This window comes from Chiloscyllium plagiosum, unplaced genomic scaffold (genome assembly GCF_037043375.1).
Source record: "Chiloscyllium plagiosum isolate Xiang-an unplaced genomic scaffold, Cpla_swu_hap1 HiC_scaffold_24, whole genome shotgun sequence".
Lineage (NCBI taxonomy): Eukaryota > Metazoa > Chordata > Chondrichthyes > Orectolobiformes > Hemiscylliidae > Chiloscyllium > Chiloscyllium plagiosum.
In genome coordinates, this window is record NW_028270162.1 from 53,225,871 (window position 1) to 53,239,397 (window position 13,527).

The window sequence follows — 13,527 nt, forward strand, 5'->3', positions numbered from 1 at the left end:
CCTCTCGACTAACCCTCCCCTTAACCTTCTCTACGGAGAACTGTCCCAGTTTCGCCAAGCTATGGATGTAATTAAAATATCGAAGCAATTTCCTTTTGTTTACTTACGTCATCCAATGCCAGAGTTGAACACAATACTCTAATTGAGAAGGGAGTAGTGTTTTATAAAGGTTCCCCAAACCTCCTCTGCTTCATACTCACTAACCCTGTGCGCTCTATTAATCACTTTCTCAACCTGTCCTGTCACCTTCAGTGATTTAAGCCCAGGTCCCACTGCTCCTGCACTTTTTTTTTAAGAATTGCATACTTCCTTCTTTCTCTGAATTGAATGACGTCCACCACATACCTGCCCAGGCTATCTATGTCTTATTGAAATCTATCACTAACCGCCTCATAGACACTGCTCATCCACACGATTACTATCAATCAAGTATGAACAAAATTGCAGGACGACGAAGAAAGACCAGGAGATAGGGAAGAGCTATCGCTGGAACTATAGGCCGAATGGTCTTCTACGCACGCAGATTCTATGGAACAGAAGTAGTTTGCCACTAGACCAGTTTGCAATATACATGGATTGAAGCAGTTCTCATGAGGAGACAATGGCACGTTCATTGTCCATTAAATGGAGGGAAAGTCGCACACTACTTTTTCTTCAATTGCACTCTCTTTAGTCTCCAAGGCCTTGCCCTCAGCAACCCGTTGCCCATTAAAGTTCAGCTCCTTCAGGGTTATTTGCTTTGTGTTGTTGGTCAGGTCTTGACCTTTGACCTACTTTGTGTTTATGGCACGTGGGAAATTCTCAGCCACAATCGCCCGATTGCATGAAGCAAATCCGTCACTAAATTGGAGAATAGCTTTGGTCACAGTCTTCCAGCGCCTTGTCTGAAATAATCGGCAGCTATTGATCATGGGAGAAGGACCATCTCTGGGATCATATTCCGGAACACTGTCTGATTATGCTATTCTGCAATTCTTCCATCAATTCGGAGCAAACTGGAAGATACACGCAGCTGTTGATTACCTTAAAGGAATATTCAGCCAGGCATTTTAACACTTGCCAGCAATCTCTGGGAGGCAAAAATTACGTTCAAATGTGCCGTTTTGATTTTGATTTGGTTTGATTTATTATTGTTACATTACCTGAGTACAGTGAAAAGTTCTGTTTTGTGTGCAGTACAGGCAGATCATGCCATACAAAGATCATAGGGCGATTGAACAGAGCGCGGAATACAAAGTTACCGCCGCAAAAGATGTCCACAAAAAGGAATGGTTTGGAGATGCCGGTGTACAAAGTTAAAAATCACACAACACCAGGTTATAGTCCAACAGGTTTAATTGGAAGCACTAGCTTTCGGAGCGCTGCTCCTTCATCAGGTGGTTGTGGAGTACACAATTGTAAGACACAGAATTTATAGAAAAAATTTACATTTCAGTTGCATCACACTGTAAACTTTTGCTATAAATTATGTCTTACAATTGTGTACTCCACAACCACCTGATGAAGGAGCAGCGCTCCGAAAGCTAGTGCTTCCAATTAAACCTGTTGGACTACAACCTGGTGTTGTGTGATTTCTACCTTTTAACACAAAAAGGAAGATCAACTGAGATTTGAAATTTGAGACATCCATTCAGAACAGCGGGAAAAAAGCTGTTCTTAAACCTGTCGGTAGGTGTGCTAAACCGTGTGTTAGAGTGTTGCGAAAATAAGAGCAGGAGGAATGTAACAGAAAAGCATTAAAAGGCATTTCCCTAAAGAGACCACAAACCTTCAGAGCAGAAGTAGCTCATTCAGCCCATCGAGTCTGCTGAGTCATTCAATGACATCATAATTGATCTGATAATCCTTCATAACGTACAACAAACACAAACAGAAATTGCTGACGAAACAGTGTTAACAATTCTAGTCCAGTGACTCTTCTTCAGAACTTTGACCTGCTGAGTTTCTCCAGCAATTTCTGTTAATCCTCAACTTGATTTGCCTGTATTTTCCCCATGACCCTTGACTCTATTACTGATCAAAGTCTGTCATCTCAGCCTTGAATATCCTTAAAGGTTCCACAGTCCTCTGGCGAAGAATTCCAGAGAGCTCCTCCATCTTAAATACCTCGTCATCTTTGTTTTAAATGGGTGACCCGTGGATTATGCCCTCAGGTTCCAGACTCTTCCCTAAGGGAGGGACCTCTCTGCATATACCCGGTCAAGTCCCTGAAAATTTGTATGCTTCAATAAGGTGCCTCTTATTCTTCCAAACTCCAAGTACAGGCCAAATCTACTCAACCTCTCTTCATGAAATAATCCCTCCATACCTGGGATCAGCCTTGTGAGCATTCTCAGTATATCTTTCCATAAATAAAGTTTATGCTTCATTCGTAGCTTTTAATCTACAATGGTAAAAAAAATCACGGTTAGCATCTCCAGTAGAAAACGTACACAGTACTCCTGTCCGCAGCTCCTTTTCTGATTTCCTAGGGTTGCAATTATTCGTGCGACAACACTAGAGAAAGCACATCCTACACATTTGGAATTAGCGCCTGCTCATTGAACAGAGAGCTTTTCAATGTAACTCCGTATTTTGTCTGAATTACGCTTGTTTTCTTTTGCATATCGGTCTCTGACAACGGTCTCCTTTCCAACAAAATAATTTAATGGGAAGAAATGGCAACTTTTTAGAGAGTAACCACATTAACGGAGAGGCTCATGTGTCTAATAGGGTGACATTTAAGGTAAAGACTATTTTAAAAAATATAAAACAATACTTTTTTTTCAAATAATGATTCCAGAAGTTAATGCAAGATGCTTGGAAATTCCAGATAGGTATTTTACCCTGTACGCCAACAAAAAAATTAAGAAAAACTTGAACAATTACAGTATGCAAGCAAATGATTCATACAAAATGGGATCAAAATCCAAGGATTAAGACTCAAATTATGTACTAATTTAATTAGTTACTCATCCGTGGTTAATAACACTGCACCTCTGTGCTATTTTGATACTCACTGACTCATCATATCTCTCCTTAATCCGCCTATCATCTCAGGATAATATTGCTCTGCTCTTTAACCTCCAGTGCAGAGTACAACCTTTGGTAGTCTTTGGTGGTTCACGAAGATGTTTTATTTTAAACTTCATGTCAAAGATCTTAAACCGAGACCACCCAAACTGGTGAAGAAGCACCTGTGAAGGTGCCATCCATCTTGAGCATCACTGACAAGCCTAGATAGAGACCATCTGCAAACAGCCGAAGGAATATACAAACTTCCCAGCATTCCACCTCTTCGAGCACTACTGCTCTAGCTGTGGCTTAACCAAAATTCCATCCAGTTCCAACATGACTTTCCTGCTCTTATAATTTATTCCTCCCCTGATACAGGCAAGTGTCCCTTATGCCTTTTAAACTATCTTACTAACCTCTCCTGCCACCTTCAGGGAATTGTGGACATACACCCCAAGATTCCTCTGAGTTTCCTAATGTCCTGAAGCAGACTCATTTTTTTTTAAGAATGTGAAGGAGGCAGTGAAAATGATGCCAAGTGATCAGATTTGATGGGGGCTAATTAACTGTTTCATTAAGAAATGTCAAGCTGTTTCATTTCCAGTTGCAGATTCTTCTCCCTCTACAAAGCTGAAAGTAGTCAATCCATGCATGCTTCCTTGCATTTACTGGGTATATTCGGAAGCTGCAATTCTCAGCAGCAGGACTACATACTGAACCATAATGATGCCAATAACAGAGCAAGCTAGGGTCCCCAGGAGTCTGCCTTGCCCATATATGTACATTTTTAGGAGGATAAATCTACATGGTCCACTTCAGAATTACACTACAGTGGCCTCGCTTCCAATGCTTTGCTGAAGCCACAAAATGGATGAGTTTGAAAGAATTGAATTAAATCCAGTTGAATAATCGACGGCGATCTATTTCAGCTAAATAGATGGTACTGCCATCAATTTTCAACATTTCCCCACCATTATTCGTGTTCAAATTGCACATTTAGTCATGAGGTGGGTGTGTGAGCAGAACTACACCAGAAAAAATAATGATGCTACTCTTCTTTAATCAAATTTTAAAACATCATTGATTTATAAAAATATATACATGTTTTTCCAAGGGAGGATACACAAAAAGATGAATATAGTGCAGTGTACTCAGTAAATCAATGCACCGTTCATACAAGTCACACCACACAACCGTAGCTTAAAATAATTTTATTGGAAGTTTGTGTTAATGCCCAGCATATTTCCATGTATGCTGTAGTCTGAAATATATTTTCCAGAACAGTGCGACAAAGCAATGTCGTGCTGCAAGTCACAATTTCCCAATATCACTCAATGTAGATCAGTCATTATTAGCTCAGCAACATGATTTTAAGTCCTTTCAGTTAATCACCATCACAAAATAGATACTAACGAGAGAACCAAACCAGCTGCGGTGAGCTCATCTATTCAGAATTATTGAAGTAATTCACATTCCTCCATCGCTTCTTCCCCTCATCTCGACTGTTTTGTTCAGACGCCCATCCAAACACTGATCAGTTTTTGCCTAGAGAAATGCTTCCTCACTCCCGTTATAGTCTTTCTTTATATCAGTTTTAACCTATGCTTCTCTTGCTCTATGATTACCTTCCGAAATAGTATCCCTAACTTTATTCCTTTGAATGCTGAGTGTACCTTTACATGACCTCAATAAAACAGTAAAATATTATACCTTTCAAGCCATTCATAGAATGAAGAGCAGGTTAGAAGCTTTAAGGCCTCCAAATACCTGCTATTACCTTTTGTTTAAACAAAAATACTGATCAGCTTCAAAAAGTGAAATAACATCATCCCTTATATAGGGCAACAATCGCCTGTACAAAGTAATTTTGCAGCCCCCTTTCTTATATTTTACAGTCTTAGGTTTTACTATATCTACTTTGTAATAAGGAACTTTTTTTATTTACACAGAGCTTTTATTGTACTAACTGTATAAAACCTTCCCAGACTGATACAAGGGTTAGTTAACTCTCTATCTGCGACTCACCTCAGGTACTGCACATCAATTCCGAGAGATCTCTCCTCAACAATTATGCAAACAACAGTCACCTATTGACACCTACTTACAGAAAGATGAAAAATAGTTCTTTAAAACTATCCATCTCTTTCGATCTAAAATCGCTTTATTGTGCTTATTAGAATATTCTTACTAACCTTTCGGTGCTACAGTTATATGATTACAGCCACTTCACGTATAACTGCAATCTTTACAATGAACCTTCATAACGCTGAGAGGAAGTGAAACATCGAGGGTCTAGAAACTTTCTACTTCAACTTTATTCGAATAAAGTGCTCCGTGAATTAATCTAGATTTCTGCAAGAGACACAAACTCTTCATCAGAATAAACTATTCTCTGTTCCTGTCACACTTCAAAAGGGACTTTAATGAGGGTTTCTGCTACATAATTTTACAGCTATTACAACGACCCGAGAGACTATTGAGGGAAGTTTTCGAAAACGGGTCATGAACTATGACATCGCTCGACTGGGGACCAAATGCTAATAAAGTATCCACCTCCTTCAATGTGAAGATATTAACAATGGTACTTCCATTGTGGAATACTGTCTAACACCAGAGGATAAACGGCTGGTGTCTCTATTGTGTAACTCTCACTTCCTGAGTCATATAAAATGTCCAGGTGTTTCAGCAGCGCTGGGCCCGGACGTTTTGCATGGCCGGGCCTGACAAGACGAGAAATACAGATTTGAAGCTCGGTTCAAACGGCTGGGGATTTTCTTCTTAATTTGCATCTCAGTGTAACGAGTTGGCAGCAGGTCCGCGGCTGTTCTGGTGTGCAATCAGTGGAACACGAACTGAAACACACGCAGATAAAATCTTATGTTACAGCGAAATTGATCAGGCAAACAAAACAAAATTACTGACATCATCTGTAGTCAATAGCATGTCAGAAACTCGGTGACTTACCCGAGACTTGTTACCGATTCCGTTCCAGGAAGTCATCCTTCCTTTCCAACGCAATGACTTCTAAATGTCCGAATTTAGCCAGTGCAATCTCTGCAGTAATGCGTTTAACATCTGCAAAAAGAGCAAGGACACATTTTAACAAATGATTACTATCAATCAATTCGCGCCAATCTCAGCCTGTAGTCAATTTAACCTTACTTTAGCTTTCTCGAATTGCAATTGATATGGATTTGTAAGTAAGTCGCCACCTTCTTGGAACTGGTAGTGAGCGGAGACGCGGGCTGCGGTTCTGACCAACATCTCCTGTATTTATAAGTGCGAGAGGACAGGGAAGAAGCGTGAGTCCAGGTTTCTCTGCGATTCCCACACTCAGCAGCCAATCGCTGCTGTCAGAGGCACAATGGGGAAAAAGCGTTTCTCTCTGAATGAAGAATGATCTACAGTGTTTGAAGGGAGACCATCTGGAAAGTTGGTTTGAGCCAGTAATCCTAGGGCAGCGGGACTCGTGTAAGGTCATGAGAAGGGCGAGGGGTGTGAAAGAGCCGCCCATCAGTGTCACTGAGCACGGGGTGAAAGGTATACGTTTGTCTAATCTTCAGCATCTGGCGCGAAAATGAATCAAACAAATGTATTTTTTTTTAATCTTGCTGCCCTCCCACTGAATCAAGTTCCCTGAAGTGTTCGGCAGTTCTTTTATCTGAATGACTTGTGTGTGAATGGCTTTAATACCTTGTGGGTTTTCAAAGGGAACAGTTTGAACAGAAAATGTTGGAAACACACGAAAGCTCCATTAGCCTCTGGATCAAGGACAGACTGATATTTGGATTGAGTACAAGAAATGTGAGATTCAGACCATTGGGATTAAAACTGAGAGAACGCCAACTAATAGAAATAGGTTTAGAAATAGCTGGAATGAGGTGACGATGTGGAGATAGTGTAAATTCAAAAACAGCACATTTCAAAAGGAATTTCAGTTTGAAAATGCAGCTCCACATTTGCATGCAGTTGAGAGCAAGAGCTGTGAAAGAATCGTGAAGGATTTCTGGGGTTAATGGGCAGGGTCGCAGTTCCCATTTGAGGTGCAGTGTGTACTTGTGTCTAATCTAAGTTCCAAAGGGAAAATCCTGCACTGCTGAAGTCTGAGATAGAACCAGAACGGGTTGGAAATACACAGCAGTTGAGGTAGCACCAGAAACAGAGTAAAAGCCTCAAATCGATTGTCCTTCTTAAGGACTAGATTTAATAAAAACACAGAAATTTAACAGGTTGCATCCGACTTGTCCGGCTCTCGAGCCACACATCAGTTTCCGGCATGTCACCGATCATTTCGTTTAGCCACGACTAGCCCACTGTTCCCTGGAAAATCTGTGTTAAGATTGAGTGTGATGTGGAGGTTTTGGGTGTTGGATAGGAGTGGATAAAGTCAGCAGTCACACCACACCTGGTTATAGTCCAACAGGTTTATTTCAAATCACAAGGATGTATAATCATCTCGATAGGAATAAATTGATTAGGAATAGTCAACACTGTTTCGTGAAGGGTAGATAGTGCCTCACAAACCTTATTGGGTTCTTTGAGATGGTAACTAAACAGATGGATGAGGGTAAAGCTGTTGATGTGGTGTATATGGATTTCAGTAAGGCATTTGATAAGGTTCCCCATGGTAGGTTACTGCAAAAATACAGAGGCATGGATTGAGGGTGATTTAGCGGTTTGGATCAGAAATTGGCTAGCTGAAAGAAGACAGAGGGTGGTGATTGATGGGAAATGTTCATCCTGGTGTTCAGTTACTAGTAGTGTACTGCAAGGATCTGTTTTGGGTCCACTGTTGTTTGTCATTTTTATAAACAACCTGGATGAGGTGTAGAAGGATGGGTTAGTAAATTTGGATTGACACTAAGGTTGGTAGAGTTGTGGACAGTGATGAAGGAAGTTGTAGGTTACAGAGGGACATAGATAAGCTGCAGAGCTGGGCAGAGAAGTGGCAAATGGAGTTTAGTGCAGAAAAGTGTGAGGTGATTCACTTTGGAAGGAGTAACAGGAATGCAAAGTACTAGGCGAATGGTTAGGTTCTTGGTAGTGCAGATGAGCAGAGAGATCTCAGTGTTCCATGTACATAGATCCCTCAATGTTGCCACCCAGATTGATAGTGCTGTTAAGAAGGTGTATGGTGTGTTAGCTTTTATTAGTAGATGGATCGAGTTTCAGAAACATGAGGTCATGCTGCAGCTGAACAAAACTCTGGTGTGGCCACACCTGGAGTTTGCGTGCAGTTCTGATCACCACATTATAGGAAGGATGTGGAAACTTTGGAAAGAGTTCAGAGGAGATTTACTAGGATGCTGCATGTTATGGAGTGCAAGTTTCAGAAGGAAAGGTTGAGGGACTTGAAGCTGTTTTTGTTAGAGTGAGGAAGGTTGAGAGGTGACTTAATTGGGGCATACAAGATAATCAGAGGGTTAGATCGGGTGGACAGTGAGAGCCTTTTTCCTAGGATGGTGATGGCTAGCACGAGGGGGCATAGCTTCAAATTGAGGGGTGAAAGATATAGGACAGGTGTCACAGGTAGTTTCTTTACTCAGAGAGTAGTCGGTGCGTGAAATGCACTGCCTGCAACAGTTGTAGACTCACCTACTTTATGGGCATTTAGATAGTCATTGGATAGCCAAATGGACGAGAATGGAATAGTGTAGGTTAGATGGTCTTCAGATTGGTTTCACAGGGCGGTGCAACATCGAGGGCTGAAGGGCCTTACTGCGCTGTAATGTTCTATGTACAAGCTTTCAGAGTGCTGCTCCTTCATCATCTGAAAGTTTGTAATTTCAAATAAACCTGTTGGACTATAACCTGGTGTCATGTGACTTCTGACATCATAGAGTGTGGAGGTAGCAGAAGACCTGGAGTACATGTCAATCATCTCAGATTTACCTGATATCTTCCTGGTGATTGTTACAAACAGTGATCCCGTTGCCACATAGAGGTATATAGACCCTTTTTGTAGGATTTTCTGCACACAAACGTTTTCAGTTTGGTTCTTTAGTCCATTCCCCCCTCTCAATAATGCCGGATCCTTGTGTTTGGAATATAATATGCAGTTTTTTTGACTTTGTGGAAACCCAAGAAATTCATCTTTGCCACTCCACATGTCCAAAGGGAGCTCCTACCTGAATAACATTGTTCCCCCAGTTTAATTGTGGTGAACAATGATGGAATATTATCTCATAGGCTCACAAACATTTACAGCACAGAAGTGAGGTACTGGGACTATGGAGTCATAGAGACACACAGCATGGAAACAGACTCTTCAGTCCAACCAGAGTTTAGATTAGAGTGGTGCTGGAAAAGCACAGCAGGTCAGGCAGCATCTGCGCAGCAGGAAAATTGACGTTTTCAGCAAAAGCCATTCCTGATGAAGGGCTTTTGCCTGAAACGTCGATTTTCCTGCTCCTCGGATGCTGCCTGACCTGCTGTGCTTTTCCAGCACCACTCTAATCTAAGTTGTGGTTTCCAGCATCTGCAGTCCTCACTTTTGCCCTCTTCAGTCTAACCAGTCCATATCCTCCATAATTCAAAACTAAACTAGTCCCACCTGCCTGCACTTGGCCCATATCCCTCCAAATGTTTCCTATTCATATAGTTATCTAAATGTCTTTTAAAAGTTGTCACTGTACTCGCATCCATTACTTCCTCTGGAAGTTCATTTCACATATGAACCACTCCCTGTGTAAATAAAAATGCCTCTCATTGTCTTTTTTAAAATCTTTCTCCTCCCACCTTAAAATACATCTCCCAGTCTTGAAATCCCCCACCTGAGGGAAAGGACACCTGCCATTCACCTTATCTTGTCTGTGCCAGTCAACTAAGATCTGGCTACACCAATCCCATGCACTTGTCTATTCCTCTGTGTCTGAATACTGCTTAAACATTATGAGAGTTTCTGACTCTTTCAGGCAATTAGCTCCAGAGTCTCTGGATAAAAAAAAAAACATTCTCAACTTTCATTTTGCCTCTATCGCTTAAGTCTAATCTCCCTGATTTTTGAACCCCAACTATGAAAAAAAGTTTCTTCCAATGGCACCTATTCTCCTCATAAACATATACACCTCTATTAAATCTCCATCTCAATCTTTGCTGCTCCAGAAAAAACAACCTCGGCCTAGTCAATCTTTCCTCATAGCTCAGCCCAGGCATATCCTGGTAAATTTCTTCTGCAATCCTGTCTAGTACAAACATAGATTGCAGGGTGGCAGATGTAATCACACTATAAGAAAAAGGAAGGAAAGGAAAAGAAATTATATACCAGTGAGCCTAATGTCAGGAGTGGGGAAATGCTAGAGATTATTATAAAAGACGTAAGGTCATGAGAAAGGTGAAGGGTGTGAAACAGCAGCTAGTCAGTGTCACTAAACAAAGTGAAAGTTGTTTATTTGTCTAATCTTCAGCATCTGGTGCCAAAAATGAATCAATCAATGTACATTTTAAAAAAATCTTAAAGCCCTCCCTCTGAATGAAGTTCTGAAGTGTTCGGCAGTTCTTTTATCCGAATGATTTGTGTTTGAATGGTTTTAATACCTCATGGATTTTCAAAAGAAACAGTTTGAACAGAAAATGTTGTAAATACATGAAAGCTCCATTAGCCTCTGGATCAAAGACTGAAAATATTGATGAGATTGCACAAAGCTGGTATTGGGTTATGAAAGGCAAATCACATTTAACAAATCTACTGCAGCTTTTTTTGAGGCTGTAACAAGTAGGAAAACAAAGAGAGATGTGATACATTTGGACTTGCAGAAGGGAGATTTTTCTCTTATAAGAGATTAGTTGGTAAAATTAAAGCAAATGGGATAGTGGGTAATATATTGGCTTGCATGGAGAATTGGTTAAAGAGTCATCAAGATGTACAGCATGGAAGCACACCCTTCGGTCCAACTTGTCCATGCCAACCAGGTATCCTAAATTAATCTAGTCTTATTTCCTAACATTTTGCCCATATTCCTCTATATCCTTCCTATTCATGTACATGCCCAAATACATTTTAAATGTTTTAATTGTATCATCCTCTACTGCTTCCTCTGGCAGCTCATTCCATACATACACCACCCTCTGCCTCTTATATCTTTCCCCTTTCACCTTAAACCTATGCCCTCTGAGTTTGGACTGTCCTACCCTGGGAAAAAGATTTTAGGTAGTCAGCCTACCATGCCACTCATGATTTTATAAACCTTGATAAGGTTACCCCTCAACCTCTGATGCTCCAGGAAAAATAGCCCTATTCAGCCTCTCCCTATAGCTCAAACCCTCCAAGCCCAGCAACATCCTTATAAATCTTTTCTGAATCCTTTCAAGTTTAACAACGTCTTTCCTGGAGCAAGGAGACCAAAACTGAACACAGTATTCCAAAAATAGCCTCACCAATGTCATGTATAGCTGCAACAAGATATCCCAATGTACTGACCAATAAAGGCAAGTGTACCAAATGCCTTCCTCACTACCCAAGATTTACAAGGATGTCTACCTGTGACTCCACCTTCAAGGAACTATGAAGCTGCATCCCAAGGTTTCTTTGTTCGGCAACACTCCCCAGAACCTTACCATTGAGTGTATAAGTCCTGCTCTGATTTGCTTTTCCAAAACACAACACCTCACATTTATCTAAACTAAATTCCATCTGCCACTCCTCAGCCCATTGGCCCATCTGATCAAGGTCCCGAGATACTCTGAGATGATCTTCTTCATTGTCCATGACACCACCAATTTTGGTGTCATCTGCAAATTTACTAACCACTCCTCCTATATTCACGTCCAAATTATTTATATAAATGATAAAAAGCAGTGGATCCGACATGACAGATAAGAAACAGAAAGTCAGAAACTGGAGCATGCAGATATGGGGAGAATGTGCAAACTTCACACAGATAGTCATCCAAGGATGGAATCAAACCCAGCTCGCTGGTGCTGTGTGGTAGCAGTGCTAGCCACTGAATCACCATGTCGCCTTTATGGTAGGACTATACTGAGAGGAGAGATTGGTTTGATGGAGCCTGTATTCATTAGAGTCGAGAATGATGTGACAGAATTTGATTGAAACTTGTAAAATTCTAACAAAGCTGGACAGACAAGATGCAGGAGGATGTTTTCCCTTGCTGGGGAGTTAGAACCAAGGGACACTTTCTCAGGATACAGGGTAGATTATGTACAATTGAGGTGAGGAAAGATTTATTTGCTCAAAAAGTAGTAATCCTATTGAATTCTCTTCTACAGTAGGCTGTCAAGGCCAAATTACTGCATATATTCAAGAAAGCTTAAGATTCATTTTTAGATTTTACAGGCATGAAGGGATAGGGGAGAAAGTGGGATTACGGCATTGAGACAGATGATCGGCCATGATCATATCGAATAGTAGAGCAGACTTGAAAGGCTGAATGGCTTACTCCTGCTACTAGTTTCTATGTTTCCTTTAATGTGGTGACTAGAACAGCACATGATTCTCAGCCTAACCAGTGCTTTGTATAGTTCCAACATAACCCTCCTTTGGCTGTACTCTCTGCCTCAGCCAATAAAGACAAGTATTCCACATGTCTTCTTAACCAATTTAATTACCTGCCCTGCTATCTTCATATATCTGTGCATATTCATATTAAGGTCCCTCTGATTTCATTACTTTCCAGGGTCCTATCATTCATAATGTAATCCCTCCCCAGATGCATTACCCTCATACTTTTCCAGATTGAAATTAGTTTGTTACTGCTCTGCCCACCTAACCTGTCCACTGATTTCTTCCTGCAGTTTACACATATCTTCCTCAATATTCATCATCTTACCAGGAAATTACAGGGCTGAAGTCCCCAGACATATCTTAACTAAGAGAATAAGGGCCCTTGCTTTTATTTCACTCTTATTCTGGCTTAAGGATTGATTAGAAATATTGTAGTCTTGTTTACAGCATACAATCAACAACAGCACCTTATTCTATCAAATGTCTAAAATATTAATTATCGATGTAAAGTTTTTAAATTGTCCTGACTGCTGTAACTTAAATCAAAATCCAGGCACAGGAAACAAGAGAGAAGTACTCACCAGTTTAGCTGCTCTCCTGTAACATTACACTTTGATCTGATTCTGGGACCTCACTGCTCTCACTTCTCCTTTTAATCACATTGCTGCCGTGCATGAGTCCCATTGCAGGTCTGCTGCCAAACTGTCTGTTTCGCTGCAAGTGTCCACGCCTCTCTGCTGTAGTGCAGAAAGTTTGATACTCTTATTCAATATCACAACCCAATCGGAAGCTTGCACTGGTTCATGGATCGTTCACACAGTCTGTATGTCTGTCTAGCATCTATTCAGTGATGGGGCAGTTTTGAGACAGGCACATTTGATTGATTCAGTAGAAATACTTTGCAGGTATGGTAAACAGAATGGAGTAACTGTTTCCTTTGGCAACTAAGCAATTGCTTTAAGTTAGCCAAGAGTAAGTGCCTGAGTAATGACCTCCCACTGTGTGAGTGGAGTAGGTAGAAAAGTCACCAGCCCATTAATGGAGACAAAAGGAGTTTGAAATTGTTCCACATT

The 13,527-nt window shown here is 40.8% G+C and overlaps 1 long non-coding RNA gene across 3 annotated transcripts; it reads right to left on the reverse strand.

Annotated features, from left to right (window-relative positions):
* Nucleotides 1–4,034: 4,034 nt before the first annotated feature.
* Nucleotides 4,035–13,202, reverse strand: LOC122562827 (uncharacterized). Of its 3 annotated transcripts, XR_006315424.2 has the most exons (4): nucleotides 13,036–13,202; nucleotides 6,157–6,261; nucleotides 5,959–6,069; nucleotides 4,035–5,846 (listed from the first exon to the last, which is right to left on the reverse strand). It is a non-coding gene; the product is annotated as an uncharacterized LOC122562827 (long non-coding RNA). The 3 variants fall into 3 exon arrangements; XR_006315425.2 differs by lacking the exon at nucleotides 6,157–6,261 and having other exon boundaries at nucleotides 4,191–5,846; nucleotides 13,036–13,188; XR_006315423.2 differs by lacking the exon at nucleotides 13,036–13,202 and having other exon boundaries at nucleotides 4,191–5,846; nucleotides 6,157–8,509.
* Nucleotides 13,203–13,527: the final 325 nt, after the last annotated feature.